General features: G+C 37.3%; 1 pseudogene; it reads right to left on the bottom strand.

The window, feature by feature from the left end:
* Positions 1 to 1,001: 1,001 nt before the first annotated feature.
* Positions 1,002 to 1,940, bottom strand: LOC142831926 (olfactory receptor 1468-like; annotated as a pseudogene).
* Positions 1,941 to 6,809: the final 4,869 nt, after the last annotated feature.

The following is a 6,809-nucleotide window of genomic DNA, read 5'->3' as shown; positions in this document are numbered from 1 at the left end:
ATATGTAACGCAAACTGGCCATCTCCTGTGATCAGATTGTTGACTACCCTAATTGTCATCAGAGAGTCTTCATCCAGTAACTGATGGAAACAGATAGAGACCCACAGCTAAATATTAGGTCAAACTTAGAAAACCTTGATGAAGAAAGGAAGAAAGGATTGTAGGAGTCAGAGGAGTCAAGAACATTACAAGAAAATCCACAAAATCAGCTAATCTGGCTCATTAAAAGTCACAGATTCTGACCCAACAACCAGGGAGACTGCATGGGACTTACCTGGGCCCTTTACATACATATGACAGTTGTATAGTTTGGTCTACTTGTGGCACTTCAAACAATGCAAGCAGGGGCTGTCCCTAAGGTTTTGGCTTGCTCTTAGAAACCTATTCCTCATACTGTATTGCGTTGTCTACCTTTAATACAAGGATAGGAACTTAGTCTTAATGCAACCTGGTATTCTATGCTTTGGTTGATACTGGTGGGAGGACTGCCCTTTTTAATTGATTTTTATTGAGCTCTGCATTTTTCTATGCTCCCGACTGCCATTTTTGAACAGAAAAAGGGGAGAAGTGGATTGAAGGAAGGCAGAGGAAAGGTGAGGAGAAAAAATGTGAGGAGAGGAAGGAAGAGAAACTGTGGTTGGGATGTAAAATTAATAAATGAATTAAATAAAAACAATAAAAACAAAAGCAAAGAAACAAAAATATCAATCAAATGCAGTTAGTTCCACCACTGGAAGTCTTACCTTGCTACAAGAGATGACCAGTTGAAACTCTGTATACCCCATTGCTTTGTTGACCTCACTATGATCTCCCTCATAGTTATCAGGGAATTTTGACTGCACTAATTTTCAACACTTCTATTCAAATGTTTTCCAATTTCAACCCCCTCTCCAAGAACTCTCTCCTTTCATCTCATCTTTTCACTCACTGATACTGATTCCTATCGTTCCTGTCTCCTTCCACCACATTTCACCAGCAAATAGCAAGCCCAAGTGCTACCATTACAAAGAGATATTTTTGTCGTAGATAACTCTTCTTAGAGCCCTCTTCATATCACTGTTCCTCAAGCTGTAGATGAAAGGATTCAGCATGGGAGTCACCACTGTGTACATCATGGCCATAGTAGTCTCCTTCACAGTAGAGTTATTGGATGATGGACATAAGTAGAGACCAATAATCGTCCCATAGAACAGGGAGACCACAGACAAGTGGGAGCCACAGGTAGAAAAGACCTTGTGTATGCTCTGGGTAGAAGAAACCTTGAGAATGGAGGAGACAATCCTTGCATAAGACATAACAATGAGTAGGAAGGATACAATAATGATGGGCCCTCCCATGATAAATATCATCAACTCATTAACAGAGGTATCTGAGCAGGCCAACTTCAGGAGTGCAGATATGTCACAGAAAAATTGGGAGATCACATTCTTCTCACAAAAAGACAATCTAGCCATGAGCAGGGTATGTATCATGGCATGGAATGTGGTCAGCATCCACAATGGAATCAATAGACTAGCACAGAAATTAGGACTCATGATGCTGGTGTAATGAAGGGGGAAACAGATGGCCACATAGCGGTCATAGGCCATGACCACAAGAAGGAAGCTCTCCATGTCTCCAAAAACCATAAAAAAGTACATTTGTGTCAGACAATCCGCATAGGAGATGAATGGGTCTTGGGCCTGCATGTTCTTCAACAATTTTGGCATGGTGACAGAGGAAAATCAGAGGTCAGAAAAGGATAAGTTGCCGAGAAACAAGTACATGGGTGTGTGCAGATGGGAGTCCAGTAGAATGAGGATGATGATGATGAGGTTCCCCAGGACAGTGGTGAGGTACATGGCCAGGAACAGGGCATAGAACAGGTGCTGGTGCTCTGGAGGGATGGGCAGGCCCCGGAGGAGGAACTGATGAATGACACTTTGGTTGTTTCCCATCATGATCTGACCCCAATGACTTTAAGAAATATAATTAACAGTTTTATAAACTCCCAGTGGTTGAATCTGTATGAGTTCATAGACCAATTCTAGTCATTCTTTCATTTCTTTACTTTAAAAAGATTTTTTCAATTTTTTATATTCTTTAATCTTTATAATTTTTGCTCCACTACAACATGCAGGTTCCTAAGTTGTTCTTGGTAATAGGTTGCATACAAACCCAGTCCTTTAAACAGTGTTGGCAACTGCCCCGCCAATTCATCTCAATGACCTAATAAAATCAGAAATGTATTTTTACACACATGACATGTCGTAAGTTCTATAGTTACTAATATTACTCTCATCAAAATTATTGTAACCTTTACATCAAAATATGTTCAGTCATTATAGGCAAGGATGGCTTTTCTAAATGTTGCTTTATCATGTTCTAATAGTCTGGTATTGCCTAATGACTCATAATTGCTCTGTTATACAAAAGATATTGACAAATCTACTCCCTGCCTACCTTCTTATTCTAGGCACCTGTAGTTCAGCTCATTCTACAGTTTTATTCTGTGAATTTTCTTGAAGGGTTTTTGTACACACAATTTCATCATTTTAAAAAACTTCCCAAATATATACAAATACTTTAATGTGCTAGATTACCATTTAAAAGTCAGATGTACCTGTCTTTCTAACCTATAGAATTCACTACCTCATTGCTAACTAATAATCATCCTTGTTTTTTTAACAGCCATCAAATACTCAATACATCCCAAGAGAAATTCTCTCCTCCCTTCTAAAATCTTTCTCCCATATCTCCTGTCTCTCATAATGTAATAAAAGGTATTTATTTTATTGCACTTCATTTTTTCTTACTTTGAACTCCTAAATATTCTTATTTTCATCTTTCTCTTACCAGACATTTAAAACAATCCAGTCATATTCTTAGAATTGGACACCACAATTTCTTATCTGAAATATTTTAGTCAGCATTAATTCCAACATATGTCCCATGCTTCAACAATATTTACTTCAGTATGTTTAAAACACACTAAGATTCTCTGATGGAAATACACTCTTCTCTCTCCTGATGCATTACTTAGATGACCATCATGTTCTTAGGGGCAAAATTCCTAACATGTGCACAACCAATACTTGTTTGCCTGACTTGTGGCAACCTCTACAGCCCAATATGGCCTCACATGGTGCCTGTATTCTTCTCTTCATCAATGTTGTACTTCAAATTGAAACTTGTGTCTCCATAATTTTGGATTTGATATTGTCTATCACATCCTCTCATTTGTGGTGTGACTTATCTAACTTATCCTTCCACAATATGACATGACATATGCTAAGTTGAATTTTCTTGTGTCTCTACACACAGTAACACCTGCTACCATAATCCCCCAACATCTTGTATAATCTCATAGATTCTGATGGCCCTGAGCAGAGCTATTGTTGCCAGACTTAAAATTCATGCAAGAAAGGACATGCATGCTCTTATCCTGAAGCAAGTACATCCTTGCTTCTATGTGACCCAGTGTCCATGAATATTTTCTGGATGTCCTGTAGCTTGAGACGTAGAATCTTAAATTTAAGGCAAAAATGCTCATTAAATCAAAATAATTGTTCTTCTTTAATCTCTCAAGAATATGAATTCACTAACCTTGAGATTTTACCATGAAAACTTGATACTCTGTGATTAGTTTTACAGACATAATTGTATTTATGGAAAGTGTTAAAGTTGCAGAGATATTTTTCCTTTTTTAAAAAATACTAATGACTCAAAACTTTTGTGCTTCAATTCATATGATTCCACAGATAGTGATGTAGGAAAATAATTATAATGAATATTCATAAAGACAAAATCAAATATGAAGCAGTAGGTATGTTTAATCCTTCACTGAAATTGATCATATATTCATAATGTGAATTATTTAATGTGATAGTTAATTATTGTAGGAAGTAGTATAGATCTCAAAAACAATTTGGGTCAAAATGATCTTCTGCATGTTTCAGGAAGATGGTCTACATACGTAAATTAGTAACTCATATTATCAAAAATAGTAACTCCAATCTCTAATAATGTAATAATCCTCACATGAACGGCTGGAAAAAAAGACAAAATCTACAGTTTCTCAAGAAACATCATCCAGACTGCCTTGGATTTGAAACTGTAACCTTCACTCTTTGCAGGGTCTCTCTCATCTACAGACTTCTCAATTCCCAATTATGTAAGCTTCACCTTGAAATAGTTTCTTGTCCTGTTCTGGTTTCTTCTACATCATTCTCTCTAACAAATCCCAGTCTTTATCAAAGCTGGCAAAGAAAATCAAGGAGAAGCACAAAGAGATATAAGGACAGAGCTTGAGCATTTAGTTCAGTGGTACTATATTTACCTAGCATGCCCAAGGCCCTGAGTTCACCTCTAGATGAAACAGACAAAGAAAATTAATGACACCCAGGGAGGTGGGAAATCCTTTCACCGACACTATCTGACTGAGCTCAGCTGGTGGGGTCTCCACCCCGCTAAAGGTCACTAGGGCAGCAGCATTAAAAATTTCAATATTCTGAGGTTATGTTTGGTGACAAAGGAAGAGCACCACAGGAGAAATCATGCACCTAGTTTCTCAGTACTATTCGTATTCTGTGAATAAGTGAGCCCATGTCTCATGTAGGCTTACATACAGATATTGCAAAGCAGAGATTATCTGAGAAGCTTACTGCTGATGACCTAATGGACTTCACTTCTTCAATTTTTCAACTCACAATTCTTGATCTCAATAACAGACAAGAATCTCCCATTGGACATGGTTCTAGCAGTTAATATACATAAAAGTCACCTAGGATTCTTTGGAAATACAGACTCTGGGTTTGAAGCTGACATACAATTTTGTAAATGGACACCCAAGTGATGTCAATACTCTGGTCAGCATTGTTGCAATAAGGAGGAAGCTCTTTTTGATAGGAAATGTGATCAAAGTTTACTAATGTTCTAAAACAAAAGATGGCAAGTGTTGCAAAGTATGGAAATAGCAAAGAATATTATCATACCTGAAAACTTCCAGTCATACTGTCATAACTCTGGAAATACAAGTTCAATATGTAGGAAGAAATTAGATACCGCATGACAATTGATTTAGAATGACTGAAGATGAATTAAAGTCCCTGTTTCAGACCCTGGTCATATTTATTCCTTAAAAGCTCAGGAAAGAACAACCTGTGTAATCAACACCTTCTTACATGCCCTCTTCTATCATTCTCTGGACCCAAGGGCTCTGCATCCCAGAGGTGTCCAGAACCTGCATAACAGATTAGAGATATAATAATTACCCAGGACCAATCTAGTGCCAATTCTTTCGAACCCCTTAGGTGGGGACTGATGACGGCCTCTGATCACTCCTGAACATACCTAGAGGAAAGTAGAAACATGGAGAAAATCAGATGCATACTTACCTTTTCTGTTCAGGCAATGTCCAGCATCTATGTGTAACTCCAGTGTAAATTTTTTGAGTCAGATAAGGGTGGACCATGTAAAAACCACTGAAGTAACTGTAAATACTTTTTGTTTAAAGAAAATGGTTCTTTGATCTAGATTATTAATGTGTGAATATGGAGTAGTTCATAGTTTTCTATTGTTACGCTAATTTTATTGAAACATATAGCATCCCCCTTTCTTCATTTTTTTAGTTTAACTAATGGCTTCTTTTTTAATCACTCTACTAAGAGGACCAGCTTTTGGCTTTATTGACTCTCTTTAACATTTGGTTTTTAATTTCAACTAATTCTATCTGTTTGCCTTTCTGTCTGTTCATCTGTCTGTCTGTGTTTGTATGTATATGTGAGTGTGTGTCTCTCTGTGTGTATTTTCTCCGGTCCTTTGAGTTCTTAACATAATTAATTTTAAATTGTTTTTTATTTTCTAAACTTTGTGTTCTGTGACATATATTTCCCTCTAAATTGTATGTTTACTGCTTCCCCAATAATTTTGATAGTTGTATTTTCTTTTTTATTAATTTTTATTGAGCTCTACATTTTTCTCTGCTCTCCTCCCTGCCTCTCCTCTCCCCTTCAACCCTCCACCAAGGTTCCCATGCTCCCAATTTACTCAGGAGATCTTGTCTTTTTAAACTTCCCATATAGATTAGATCTATGTATGTCTCTTTTAATTTGTAATAGTCATAACCTGGAAACAATCTAGATGCCCCTCAACTGAAGAATGGATAAAGAAAGTGTGGCACATCTACACATTAGAGTACTACTCAGTGGTAAAAAACAATGACATCTTGAATTTTGCATGCTGGTGTAGGATGGTCTTTTTTTATGTATTGCTTTTATTGGATGAACAAAGAAACTAACTTGGCCTTTTGATAGGACAGCGGCTTAGATAGGTGGAGTAGACAGAACAGAATTCTGGGAGGAAAAAGACAGTAAGGCAGACTCCATGGCTCTCCTCTCTGAGACAGACATAGGTTAGACTCATCCTGGTAAGCCACAGTCAAGTGGTGATGTACAGATTATTAGAAATGGGTTAATTAAGATGTGAGAGTTAGCCAAAAAGAGGCTAGATATAATGGGTCAGGCAATGTTTAAATGAATACAGTTTTCCATGTAATTATTTCGGGTGTAAACTAGCCAAGAGCTGGGCAGCGGGAAGCGGCCCGCTGCTCCTTATTGCAACAGCATGCAAATGGATGGAAGTAGAAAACACTATCCTGAATGAGGTAGCCCAGACACCCACAAAAAAAACTATTATGGTTTGTACTCACTCATAAGTAGATATTAGCCATAAACAAAGGACACTGAGACTATAGTTTGTAATCCTAGAGATGCTAAGTAATAAGGTGAACCCAAAGAAAAACATATATAGACACACATGGAAATTGAAAA

This window comes from Microtus pennsylvanicus, chromosome 11, assembly GCF_037038515.1.
Source record: "Microtus pennsylvanicus isolate mMicPen1 chromosome 11, mMicPen1.hap1, whole genome shotgun sequence".
In the NCBI taxonomy this organism is placed as follows: Eukaryota; Metazoa; Chordata; class Mammalia; order Rodentia; family Cricetidae; genus Microtus; species Microtus pennsylvanicus.
This window is presented reverse-complemented; position numbering and strand designations above follow the sequence as displayed.